The sequence below is a fragment of the Erpetoichthys calabaricus genome, chromosome 6 (genome assembly GCF_900747795.2).
Source record: "Erpetoichthys calabaricus chromosome 6, fErpCal1.3, whole genome shotgun sequence".
Lineage (NCBI taxonomy): Eukaryota > Metazoa > Chordata > Cladistia > Polypteriformes > Polypteridae > Erpetoichthys > Erpetoichthys calabaricus.
This window is the reverse complement of record NC_041399.2, coordinates 10,089,580-10,102,297: the sequence shown is the minus strand read 5'-3', so window position 1 is coordinate 10,102,297 and position 12,718 is coordinate 10,089,580. Positions and strand designations below refer to the sequence as shown.

At 41.4% G+C, this 12,718-nt stretch overlaps 1 protein-coding gene across 6 annotated transcripts in view; it reads right to left on the bottom strand.

Moving 5' to 3' along the window:
* Positions 1-12,718, bottom strand: part of LOC114653202 (RNA-binding Raly-like protein) — a 1,200,559-nt gene that overhangs the window by 582,716 nt on the left and 605,125 nt on the right. Inside the window, exon 1 of one of the 6 annotated variants that reach the window (XM_051929290.1) lies at positions 7,354-7,447. The exons of the other annotated variants lie outside the window; for them this stretch is intronic. The gene's annotated coding sequence lies outside the window, so the exon portion shown is untranslated. Of the gene's footprint in view, positions 1-7,353; positions 7,448-12,718 lie in introns of those variants that run through there. 6 annotated transcript variants of the gene reach the window in all.

The following is a 12,718-nucleotide window of genomic DNA, read 5'->3' as shown; positions in this document are numbered from 1 at the left end:
TTCTATTAATGTGCAAAATAATGTTTACATTAAAAATAAAAAATATCTATCTATCTATCTATCTATCTATCTATCTATCTATCTATCTATCTATCTATCTATCTATCTATCTATCTATCTATCATATAGTGCCTTTTCTATCTATCTATCTATCTATCTATCTATCTATCTATCTATCTATCTATCTATCTATCTATCTATCTATCTATCATAGAGTGCCTTATCTATCTATCTATCTATCTATCTATCTATCTATCTATCTATCTATCTATCTATCTATCTATCTATCTATCTATCTATCTATCTATCTATCTATCATAGAGTGCCTTATCTATCTATCTATCTATCTATCTATCTATCTATCTATCTATCTATCTATCTATCTATCTATCTATCTATCTATCTATCTATCTATCTATCTATCTATCTATCTATCTATCTATCTATCATAGAGTGCCTTTTCTATCTATCTATCTATCTATCTATCTATCTATCTATCTATCTATCTATCTATCTATCTATCTATCTATCTATCTATCTATCTATCTATCTATCTATCTATCTATCTATCTATCTATCTATCTATCTATCTATCTATCTATCTGCCATGCACCATTTCAAAGAACTACCAAAAATCCACTGCCCTACCCCAATTTCTTTTTCTTCGGTTATATTCTTGAATAAACATGTACTTGTTTCGTTATACTTATACTTTTTGTGAAAGTGTTTGTTTGATATTTGGACTTCAGTCTTCACACATTATATACTTAGTGTCATTATTACTATAACATGCCAAATGTTTGTGTTTTAGTTATGGGTTTAACATTTCTTGCCTTGCATTTGCTATCATTCTGCACTTACATAGATCTTTGTAGCCACGGAACACACATGAAATGCATGTGTTCCAAATAACGATATTTATTATTTATATTATTACTAGCAACATACCCGCGCTTCACAGCGGAGAAGTAGTGCATTAAAGAAGTTATGAAAAAGAAAAGGAAACATTTTAAAAATAACGTAACACAATTGTCAATGTAATTGTCGTAGGCTTATTTTAGCATTGAGAGTGAATTTGATGATTGTAAAGAGTTTAATTTAGGATTGTAAATGTTGTGTATGAGAAATGTACATTTTTAGGATGTAAGGATCTCTTTGTAAACGACGCCCTTGGGCTGTAAAATGACCAAGCTGTCTGCTGAGTTCACTCTTGAGCATACAATGTACAGTTGGCCATGTGAGAAGCCATCTTGTGTCAAGTCAAAGGCGACCTTTTTTAGAGTCTGACCCTCTCACTTATTTATTGTCATAGCGAGGCAGACCCAGTGTTTGAATTGGAATGGGTGGTCAGAGAATATGAGATGCGGATGCGAGAAATAAATCCAGTCTCCTCTGAGCCAGTTCCAGTGAAGACCGTTGCCTCAATGACGTTCTTGCACAGAGATTTGATCTGAAGCCTGGTGCCGTTACAAAGTTTTGGTGGTTGTAAGTTTCATAGTAACATAATTGGTGTGCCGACCTTCAAAAGTACAGTCTGCGGAGGCATGGCCGGAGGATTAAGAGTGTGAAGAAACTAAATGAAAAGGCAGACGTCACCAGCAGGAAGACGTGAAGCAAGGTGAACAATAACAGGCTTGAAGTGGTGGACTAAAGAAAAAGGGATCAGTGAGCACGACGAACAGCTGAGGAAAGTAAGGAAGTGAGTGAGGAGGCACATGAGTGTGGGGTGTTGTTAATGTATATAGGTAGGGTGCCAACCACGTGGTAGGTGCAGGAAAAAGGAAGGGGGACCCTTGTGCATCTCTACCGTGATATTAATCATCTGATAATGGAAATAAGGAATGAAACCACCAAAAGGAGAGGTCAGTACCAAAAGTTCCTTACGGCATAATGGTGAGAACCGCCAAAAAGAAGATGTTATTTTCGAAAGTTCGTTACGGGGCACAGCGCGAAATGAAACATACTTAACGCTTGTAAGTACAGTGTAAAGGATGAGCATGGGAAATTTGAGCTTCCTACATATAATGGAAGTCGCAGAAATAGTGAGGAGGGGTTTCCCCATATATATATATATATATATATATATATATATATATATATATATATATATACAGTTTAGGGGGTACACCCATTTCCCTCATTGGGTGTTGCAATAGGATATGAAACATACCTAACTTTTGTAAGTACACTGCAAGGAATGAGCACACGAAATTTCAGCTTCCCACCTATATGGAAAGTGGGAGAATTAGTGAGGAGTCAGTGAGGGCTTTGCCTTTTATATGTAGAGATTTATTTTATTATAAGACTAGACAAAGAGCCCATTTCAACAACGTAAGATGAAACGGGCACGAGTGGAATAGTAATAAGTATAAGCACCACAAACCTGATATAGGTGTATTGAATGAATACATAATTAGGCCTTGAGCTGTAGTCGAAATCGCCTTTCAGGCCTCTAGAGTTTTAATCGAAGTCGTCTTTCTCTTTGAATTTTTGCGGCCGTAAATCTGCCACCTCTCGCAATGTTGGGGTTGGATTTTGGTCGAAGTCGCCTTTCTCTTTGAATTTTCACTGCCGTGAATCCGCTGCCTGCCGCGATGTCGGTCTTGTAAGGTTTTTCGGGCAGCTGCGCAGAAGGCGACTGCGCATTCGGCTTCGGACGGACATGAGTGAGTGAGTGAGTGAGTGAGTGAATGAGTGAGTGAGGAGACTGGCGAATTATGTATTGAGATACCTCACAACAAGCTTTTTGGTCACACAATCACCGATAAAAAACATAGTTTCCTCTTTCTTTCCTTGTCCTTCCATCTTCCCTCCAGTGAGTGTCGCCTCCCGTCCTCCCAGCTCTGACTCATTGAGTGAGGTCAAGTGGCTCCATTTATCTTGGACCCGTCAGTACTTCCTGTGCCATGCCACAACCTGATGGAAGAACTTCTGGGTCAATCGGAAGTTCTCTAAAGCATGGAGCACAACTCCCTGTAGCACCCTCTGGTGGCACTCACAGATCTCAGCAGGGCTGCCTCATTGCAGTACAAGTCCCATGATTCATGGCGGGTATCGGAATGGGTGTCAAAGCTCTGCCATCCAGTGTGTTGGGTAGGTATACAGTTTTGAAACAAAGCCTCCCTTCATCGTTCAGTCATATTGGTCTTACGGCTGGTTAATGGAAAGGAACCAGTCCCGGACGGGATGCCCAACCATGTGTGTGGCCCTTTACAGCGTGCATTATTTTTTTTAATTTTGTGTGTACCATTTATTCATTATTACCCTTATCTAAATGTAATTTGTTTTTCTTTACATGTGACTGTCGGGTTGTAAAGCATTTTGAGTTCCATCCTCTGTATGATCATGTGCAATAGAAATAAATGTCGCTGTTGTTCAAACTGTAAGCCAGAGATATTAAAAAATACATCGCCATGCTGCCCACCTTGTAGTGGCCGACTCACTCATCCGGAACATAAACTGCACCACCAAGACCCGTGGAAACGTTAGACTCAACAAGACGTACTTCTTCCAAATAACTTCCCCAATCAACAGTTAAATGATCAAGAAACAAACAGTATATAAAATAATAATGTATATGTCATGTTTGTTGGGATGGGCAAAGTGCTTAATTATTGAGCATTTCTATTTTGCGGGCTGTTGTTGTGTTCATATATTCATGCTTTGTAATGTTTGTCCTTCCTGAGCCGCCTTACAGAGGGGCGTCCCTGATGTAGGAAATGTATCTGCCACAAACACATACAGCGAAGTTCATCCGGTCTGTTTAATCCCATGGTGGCATAGCCGGTAAGTTTATATTTGTAAAATGTTACCCTTCTGTACTTCTACCTATAGTTTGAAGCTGTTGTCAAACTGTTTGTTATTTGCATGCTGAATATTATGTTACTTTACTTGTAGTGTCATACCTGCTCTTTATTAATAAACTGGAGATTTGTATACCTTGTGTCAAGTCAGTCTCCGAGTCGTCATGTTGATAAAAGGAGGAGTTTATCCATCCATCCCGCTATATCCTAACTGCAGGGTCATGGGGTCTGTTGGAGCCAATCCCAGCCAACACAGGGTGCAAGGCAGGAAACAAATCCCGGGCAGGGTGCCAGCCCACCGCAGGGCACGCACACACACCAAGCACACACTAGGGACAATTTAGGACCACCAATGCACCTAACCTGCATGGCTTTGGACTGTGGGAGGAAACCCACACAGACACAGTGCGAACATGCAAACTTCACACAGGGAGGACACGGGAAGTGAACCCAGGTCTCCCTACTGTGAGGCAGCAGCGTTACCACTGCACCACCATGCAACCCAGGAGGAGTTTAGCTGCGTGAATATCTATTACAATGTAATAGTGAGATCAGGACAGTGTATATATATTGATAGTGAAAAGAAACAAACAACAAAACAATATATATTTCACTCCCACCAAAACTCCCACACTACACACAACCCCAATAGTGACCGGCGCTATGTAATAATAATAAAAAGTGCATCGATAAATATACAACACCAACTCTTCCTTGTCCCTACACTGAACAACTGAACTTGAAACAAATAAGATACACAGAGAACAAGAAACACACGTGAAAGTCCAAAAGATTAAGCAGAGGATGAATAGTGAATGTGACCTTGCCCATCTGTAAAGGCGCTATATAGGTGCAAGGCCCGGCACAAAGAGACAGGGAGGCACACGTAAAAATGAAAGAAATGTATTTTTCTACAGCTGTGGGACACATCTTCCCCGTGCCCCTCAGCCACAGCACAGTCCCAAAAGCACAAACCAAAACAAAAGGCGCACTACTCTCTTCACCACCACTCCTCCTGGGCAGCTTCGTCCTCCTCCCGACTCCCGACTTTGGCTCTTTGAGTGGTGGCTGCTGGTTCCTTTTATAATCCACCTGGAAGTGCTACAGGTGCTTGATACTCTGCATCTGTCTGCACTTTCGAGTGTGGCTGCATTGCTGCATAGACGGGCTCAGGAAGCCATGCAGCTCCTCCTGGCGGTGGCCACGGAGCCCAACAAGGCTGAGCTCCGAAGTCTCATGCCTGTGGCCCCAATGCGACCCAGGGGGGTTGCCACCAAGCAGTAGTGTGTAGCTCATGGCTGTTCACCTGGACCAAGTGTTGAAGGGGGCGTCCCGGCCAGGCACACCCAGCTGGAAAGTGTCCTACGGAAATTATATTGAAATTAAATTGTTGAATAGTTCCTCTCCCAAACGACAACAAAACAGTCTCACTGCATAATCCTTGGTATAATCTAGAACCCCGGAGTTTTGCGTAGAAATGGCAAAGTCGTTAATGGCTTGCGTTAACACTAGAATTACAAGAAAACCCGTAAATCCGGCCCACCTTAAATCCTTTCGCACCTCTCCGTCAGCGTCTTTTGTGCTGTAAATGTGCAGATTAAGACAAGCAGCAAGCAGACTACAATTCCATCCCAGAAAGTTCACAAAATTCTCCCAGCTCATGCCTTGTTTGATTATCTGGGAGTGAAGTGCTGCAGTTTTAGAGCGAAATAATCAATCGTTATTTGGAGCACATGCATTTCATGTGTGTTCCGTTTCTCAAGTAATCTGTGTAAACACATTGTTAAAACAGAAGCTTTTTCATATTTTAGTAATAAATGTAGGCATAAATGTAGGCATAAACTATATAATGTGTGAGGCCTGAAGTCCAAAGATTAAATAAAGATTAAATAAACTCTTTCACAAAAGTTTCAAGGACAATACAACAGCTTTCGTGGCGTAGCGGTAAGATTTGCTGACTTGTAATCAAGAGTCCCCGGTTCGATCCTGACTGCCTCCTATATGTTTTCAGTAGTGAGCTGCTCTTATTGTCAATATTATATAGTACGCACATACATTTGGTTTGCGTCTGTAACAGACCATATACATTTATAGTACTGTACTTGTAAAAGTTACCTTTTTTTTCACTTTTATTCTCTCAGCAAATCTTACTGCTGCGCCACAGAAGCTGTTGTTTTATCCTTGAACCTTTTGTGAAAGTGTTTATTTGATGTTTGGATTTCAGGCCTCACACATTATATAGTTTATGCCTACATTTTGTAACATTTATTACTAAAATATGAAAAAGTTTCTGTTTTAACAATGTGTTTACACAGAATACTGTAGAAACGGAACACACATGAAATGCGTGTGTTCCAAATAACAATCTATTATTTCCACTCTAAAACTGCAGCACTTCACTCCCAGATAATCAAACAAGGAACGAGCTGGGAGAACTTTGTGAACTTTCTGCGATGGTGGGGGGGATGGAATAGCCAGCTGCTTGCTGCTTGTCTTAATTGGCCCATTTACAGGACAAAAGACGCTGACGAGAGGTGCGAACGGATTTAAGGTGGGCCGGATTTACGAGTTTTCTTGTAGGCTCTGGTAATTCTAGTGTTAATGGCAGGAAAAGGTGTAAAGTGACCCGGATCGGTCACCTCTCTCTTGGCTCATTTCTCTTCAGGGAAGTGTCGGCATTGTAAGCGATTTTCTTTTCCTTACGTCCTCTTGTTTAAATAGCGATGGCCTAAATGGAATTGACGTGTTTGACAGGGAAAACTATCACGAGGGGTCGCGGTTCCACAGCATTCTCCTTCCCTGTTTGTTTTCAGGGGGAAAACATATAAACAGACACAACAGACTATATAAACGGTACGACGCTATAAAAGACGCAACTCGGCACAAAACGCATTTAAGACGTCCCCATTCATGTAGCACCGCTACAACCTAAAAACACACAACATCAAAAATACTCAGCCAGTATTAGAATGACACTTTTGGACCAGCTTTGTTATATGGGTTGGAGACGGTGGCACAGGAGACAGAGCTGGAGGTGGCAGAGTTAAAGATGCTAAGATTTGCATTGGGTGTGACGAGGATAGACAGGATTAGAAATGAGGACATTAGAGGGTCAGCTCAAGTTGGGAGACAAAGTCAGAGAGACGAGATTGTGCTGGTTTGGACATGTGCAGAGGAGAGATGAGGGGTATATTGGGAGAAGGATGCTAAGGATAGAGCTGCCAGGTAAGAGGAGAAGAGGAAGGCCTAAGAGAAGGTTTATGGATGTGGTGAGAGAGGACATGCAGGTGATGGGTGTAACAGAGCAAGATGATGAGGACAGGAAGATATGGAAGAAGATGATCCGCTGTGGCGACCCCTAATGGGAGCAGCTGAAAGAAGAAGAAGAAGATATCTCTGGCGTGATTATGAATACCCACAGATGGATTTTATGTGGTTGCAGTTTTCTTACAAAATATATCTCTGATGCTACTGTAAGACCTAACTATAACAAGTCCAAATGTTCTCCATGCCTTTTTCCCACCCATCCCACACCCTTTTTCATACTCACTCAGTAAACTCTTGGTCACTGTGACTCAATCCAAAGCAAGGCTGCCAGGATTTAGTTCCTCTGCTTTTTATCCTTCTTGAAGATGACCGCAGCCTGGAAGAGAAGAAAGAGACAGCTGCTTGTAACTCTTGAAAGTTTTCTACTTAATGGCAGTTTTCCCAGAACATTTTCACAGGCAGTGCATATCTTTCAGAACCTGAAGTGGCAGCAACATCAGTCCATGACCCAGAGTTCTAACAGGGCCTGTTTAGTGTCACACAAGAGACAGTGGTGGCCAAACAGGGACCTAGACAACTGAGGATGAGAAGAAACATTGCTAATGCACCTGCCACAGCACATCTCTGTGGTGAAGTGAGTCAGGGGTCCATGGAGGTGCGTGGCTTTTAAAAATAGCGCAGCTCAGGACTTTGCAGGTGTGGCCGAGTGGTGGTGAAAAGCCGTGATTGATGGGGAAACTGCCTGACTGCTCATTCATGTGAGAGCGTAATCAGCACAGCCATCACTCATTGACACTCCCTGGATCGGCAAGGAAAGCATCTACACTCACAAGGGAAGGACAGAGGTAGAGAATAGAGAAGAAAAGAAGTACTAGAGGAGGAGAGAGAAATTCAGGCCATTGGTCTATAAAGGAGGAGAGGTGATGAAACGATCTGGCTGCCCTGTGAGAGAGACAGAGTGTGAAAGAAATGGCACTCGAGGGGCAGGTCACTCCTGTTGAGCATTTGGAGCAGGAGTAGCCGAGGGATCTAAGGATAAGCGGTGGTGGGACGATGGTGTCAGGCTCTGGAGGTTCCAGCCGGTACCGGCTGAGGTTGCTAAAACGATTGCTGAAAAGGGTTGACTATGTTCTCCAGTGTCTACGCCCTGCTGAGGTGACCCAGAGGGTAAGCAGTAGAAGCAAATGTGAGAGATCAAGAAAAAAAGAAACTTGATTCTGTTTTGGTTTTTATCACATTAATTGGAACTTATTTATCGATCTATTTTAATCTCCACTGGCACGGTTTATTTATGGATTATTTATTTTGAAGAATTGCACTGCACTTTCATGGACACTGATGGCTTGTCAAGAAAAGCATTACGTACATTTTAACTGACCTTGCTGTTTATATCCTCATTGTCCTAGTCCATCTTCATTTATGACTATTAATGTCCTGGGAAATGGAGTGGGCACCTGGGGCATCACAATTATTATACAAATATATATTTATTCACACACTTTTATACAGAGTCACAGGAAAACAGAGTTCACGTTGGCAGTGTGAGGCAGAAACCAACCCATGACAGGATGCCAGTTTAAAACAGGACACACTCACACATCCACACTAATTCCTACCAAGCCATTTTTACTTAACACTAGAATCCCTGAAGCCTACGAAAAAACTCATAATCCCGGGCCACCTTAAATTCCTTCGCACCTCTCCTCATCAGCGTCTTTTGTTTTGCAAATGTGTCGATCAGCGCAAGCAGCAAGCAGCCTGCTGTCCCAACAGAGCTGAAGTCAGTAGCAAACTAATCCCAGCTCAAGTCTCCTTATCGTGGTGTGATATGCCTGGAGTTGTAGAGGGTAATTAATCTATACTAATAAAAGGCAAAGCCCTCACTGACTGACTGACTGACTGACTCATTACTAATTCTCCAACTTCCCGTGTAGGTGGAAGGCTGACATTTGGCAGTCTCATTCCTTACAGCTTACTTACAAAAGTTAGGCAGGTTTCATTTCGAAATTCAAAGCGTAACGGTCATAACTGGAACCTCTTTTTTGTCCATATACTGTAATGGACTGCAGCTCGCTGGCCGTGGGAGGCGGAGTTGCATATCGCGTCATCACGCCTCCCACGTAATCATGTGAACTGAAAACAAAGAACAGCCACAAAGAGCGCTGAAGAAAACATTCATTACACAATTGAGAAGGCAGCGAAACAATAAGAAGCGAGCGAGTGACTGACTGAACACAGCACGAGTGATCACTTCGATGAATCAAACCTGTTCAAAAAACACATTACACAATTGATAAAGTACGAAAAGAATATGAAGCGACTGACGTATACAGGCATAAATTAAGTTCATAGACCTACAAAAGATTGCCATTTTTCTCCTGTACAACTATACGTTGCATTCTCAACAGTAAGCTTCCACGGCTTGATCATATTCCAACCGGAGTGCTCAACTGACAACGTGGTATACAAAGACAACTATAACAATCGTAATAAATGAACAATGAAACAACGGAGAACCCGTGCATTAAATAAAAAGGCTGCTTCCTTGGCAAAGCAAGGAAAAAGGATGGCCTTATATGGCGTTCGTTTATAAAAACAATCGTAATAGATGAACAATAAACCACTACAGAACCGCGAAGCAAGCAGAAAGGACGGACATACACAGCGGAGAAGCTGTGTAAAGACAGCTTCACAAAAAAACAGATCCTTAACAAATTGTTATTGGTATATTTTCCCTCAGTTTAAAAAGGTTTTCTTTTCTTCTTAATAAAAATTTAAAAGCAGAACTTTGCCACTGCAAAGCGCGCCTGACTTTATTGAAAAGAAACTAAACTTGCAGTGCCGCTATTCAATGACACTTGCCTAACGCCTGACTTTATTGAAAAGAAACTAAACTTGCAGTGCCGCTATTCAATGACATTTGCCTAACGCCTGACTTTATTGAAAAGAAACTAAACTTGCAGCGCCGCTATTCAATGACGCGGCGCTATTCAATGACACTTGCCTAACTCCTGACTTTATTGAAAAGAAACTAAACTTGCAGTGCCGCTATTCAATGACACTTGCCTAACGCCTGACTTTATTGAAAAGAAACTAAACTTGCAGTGCCGCTATTCAATGACACTTGCCTAACACCTGACTTTATTGAAAAGAAACTAAACTTGCAGCGCCGCTATTCAATGACGCGCCGCTATTCAATGACACTTGCCTAACGCCTGACTTTATTGAAAAGAAACTAAACTTGCAGTGCCGCTATTCAATGACACTTGCCTAATGCCTCTCCTAAGGGGAGATACTGTGGGATCTAGGCATCAGTCAAGGCACCAATCACAGGCCCGATTAGAAAGCGGGAAGCTGTGATTTGTCGTCTCCCTCCCATGTAACAATCACAGCCCGTGTTACAACGCACATAGTCACCAAACTTGTTTTGTTGTTCTTAGACTAGGAAATACTACTACTATATTTAAAAAATGTAGATATGTATATATATATATATATATATGTAGATATGTAAATATGTATAAGTATATATATGTGTCTGTATGTGTATATATATATATATATATATATATATGTGTGTGTGTATGTATGTATGTATGTGTGTATATATATATGTATGTGTATGTATGTGTATATGTATATATGTATATGTGTGTGTGTATGTATGTGTGTATATGTATGTGTATATATATATGTTGATATGTCTATATATATATGTATATATGTGGATGTGTATATGTATATATGTTTATATGTAGATATGTGTATATGTAGATATGTATATATATGTATATATGTATATGTATATATATGTTTACATAACCTCTTTAACACACTACTTCTCCTCTGTGAAGCACGGGTATTTTGCTAGTACAGTATATAGTTATTTGGAATACATGCATTGCAAGTGTTTTCCGTGTCAACAACGATCTGGGTAAATGTAGGATGACATGAAATGCAAGGCAAGAAATGCTGAACACATACCTAAAACAGAAAGTTTTTCCATGTTATGCTAATAATGACGTGAAGTATATAATGTGTGAAGACTTTAGTCCAAATATCAAATAAGCACATGCACTTTTTTTCAAGAATATAACCAAAGAAAAGAAAATTTGACAGTAACATGTAAAGTGAATGATTTGCACGTCATTATTAGTATAACATGGAAAAACTTTCCGTTTTTGGTATGTGTTCAGCATCTCTTACCTCGCATTTCGCTGATGAGGAGAGGTGTGGTGGAATTTATTAAGGTGGCCCGGGATTAGAAGTTTTTTGTAGGCTTCAGGGATTCTGGTGTTAAATGCAATATGTGAGGAAATTTGAATCCCTTGAAGCAATCCACTACCAAGCACAGAGGCTATCCCATTCCAGGTCCATCAACCCAGATTCAATTTACTATTTATTGGAAACTATTGCTGCCTCATGCCTGGCCACAACTATGGATCTCTTTAAAACAGTACTAGGGGGCTCCCCCTGCTCGCTTCGCTCGCCCACCCCCTGGTTTAGTTAACCAGATATACAATTTAAGTAATTTGTTATTTTCATTTCATTCATTTTCATTCATTTTTTATTTCTTGATATTTGCCAGTAATAAAGCTGTAGTGCAGTGGTTCTCAAACTGTGGGGTGGGCCCCCCCTAGGGGGGCGCGAAGTAACAAAAAGGGGGGTGCGAAGATGTGAAAAAAAGAAAACAAGAATTGAAAATATGAAAAATACATCTATTGAAACCCTGCGGTGGGTTGGCACCCTGCCCGGGATTGATTCCTGCCTTGTGCCCTGTGTTGGCTGGGATTGGCTCCAGCAGACCCCTGTGACCCTGTGTTCGGATTCAGCGGGTTGGAAAATGGATGGATGGATCTATTGAAACCAAAACAAATTAACTTAAACTACATTCTGATACTAGAAAAATAAATATAGAGTTAGATAAACGTCGATAAAAGTTAAGTAGGAATAATAAAATATGCATCTATGATATATCATTAATTAAAAAAGAACAAATTGGTATTAGTGGGCTCCGTTCAAAAAAAACGTTAGGGGAGGCACGATTAAAACTGTTATGAAAACTCGGGTCGCGGGATGTCTTCAGGAAAATCTCTTGCAGGACGTTAAAGTGTCTCCAAGAAAATCAAGACTTGACCCAAGATTTTTTTATTACAATGGAGAGATAAGAATAATCCACTGCAGGAAAGGATCCAGATCCAGTCATGGGATGCACACTACGTCGCCCGGAACGCTTGTTTACAGCCTCCCTGGGTTGCATCGGGGCAAATAGTTTGGAACTCATGCCTGTTGGGCTCCGTGGCCACTGCCAGGGGAAGTTGCACAGCCTAATGAGTCCATCTGGGCGGGAATGCAGCCACACTTGGGAGGGCAGCCGGTCAATGAGCACCTGCAGCACTTCTGGGTGGGCTATAAAATAGGCTGACAGTCACCACTCTGGGCACCAGAGTTGGGAGGAGGAGGACAAAGAGTGTGGTGTGATGTGGTTTTTCTTTTCTTTGGTGTTTTTGGGGACTGTGTTGGGCATGTGGGACACGGGGAAGACGTGCCCCGTGGCTGAAGAATATAAAAGTTCTTTTTGTTTATTTTACATGTGCCTCCGTTGTCAGTCTGTGTCGGGTTGACGCTCATATAGCGCCTTTGCCACA